The sequence below is a fragment of the Ochotona curzoniae genome, unplaced genomic scaffold, assembly GCF_017591425.1.
Source record: "Ochotona curzoniae isolate NIBS_2020 unplaced genomic scaffold, NIBS_Ocur_1.0 contig_915, whole genome shotgun sequence".
NCBI lineage: Eukaryota > Metazoa > Chordata > Mammalia > Lagomorpha > Ochotonidae > Ochotona > Ochotona curzoniae.
Window position 1 is genome coordinate 26,062 of NW_024466612.1, and position 1,577 is coordinate 27,638.

The window sequence follows — 1,577 nt, forward strand, 5'->3', positions numbered from 1 at the left end:
TCGGAAGAACAACGAGAACGGAGCAGGGCAAAGGCAGAGAAACCGACATCCCACTCCAGACCTGCTGAGTCACTTTTGAAAACGGCCGGACGGGAGACGCGGCCAGCTCGGAGGCGGGGAGATCAGGGGGATCGTCACCGGCGGGAGGCCTTCGGCAGCGGTGGAGGCAGACTGCAGCGGCCGGACGTTTGGTGAGCTGGGGGTTGACGTGGCAGCCTCCGCATTTCTTGCCCCCCGCTGAGGCCCCAGCCTCAGAACGCGGAGCAGACGGCCGAAACTGTTGGGTCTGTGTGGAACTAGGCACAGTGGTGTTGTGTTGGTGGCTGAGGGGGCCCCGGGAAGGCGCATCGGATGTCCCTGCGCTGAGGGGACCAGTGCGGCTCGGTGCGCAGAGGTAGCTGGCGAGGGTCTGGAGTCCCCCACATCCTGCCTGGTGAGTGCTTGAAACCACCAGGACTCTGCCGCACCGAGCGGGCTGGGCGCCCCGCCTGCAGCAGCAGCACCTCCGTAGCGCAGGTGTCAGGTGTCAGGGGAACTCCTGCAACAAACTGACACGGTGCGAACCTGCCGCCGTGAAGTCATTATAACAGGGCGCCTGGGCCACTCCTCCGCTAAGGGCCTGAGTGGGGGAGCCACACGGGAGCAGGGGCTCTGAACACCCACACACCACGAGTGGTGGATTCACTGCACAAGAGCCACGCCTGCAAAGTGCCTCACCCACAGTCCCGTGTGTGGGAGACGCACCAGGTGGGCTCTGAAAAACCCTGCAGTCCCTGACACGGAGAACGCAGGGAGAAAGCACATAAAACCTTCTACGCACTGCGGATTCCCGTGAAGGGAGCACACCCAGAGAGCGCCTCCATCCCGCCACGCCCTGGGGTGTCACACCTGTAGAAGAGGTGCCCAGAGTGTGCCTGGAATCCACTGGGCCCCCAAGGTGGTGCTCTACAGCCCCGGGCCCTGAGAACGCACCAACGGTGCCTTGAAAATTACCACGCCCGGCAACACCACGCCTACAGGCTCCAATCTCTACAGGAAAGCACCTGACAGCCCCTCAACACACGGGTCCATTTGCCTCACCAGAATACACCAACGCAATGGGAAAAACCACCAGAAAGAGTTGCGCTCCAGATGAAAGAGCCAGCACCCCACCAAACAAGGGCCAAAAGCCATTATCAATATCGACGATACGAGATGAAGACATGGAAGTGTTACCAACAAAGGAATTGATGAAAATAATGCTAAAATCTCTCAGAGACGTGGACACAAAGCTGGAAGACTTCCAGAACCGCATAATCACCGAAATACAACAAATCAAAACCAAACTGGATGCCCAAGATAATAAGATTGAAAGCCTCATCAACAGAATAAATGCGGCAGAGGAAAGGATCTCTGAAACAGAAGACACACAAAATGAAAGTGCCCAGCGAATTAAACAGCTGGAGACAAACCTCAGCAAAACTAATAAAATGATGCAAGAGATGAAGGATTACCTTAGAAAATTGAATATTCGGATCATCGGCCTCCCCGAGGGAGTAGAAAGAGAATCTGGGATGCAAGCAGTGCTCGATGAAATT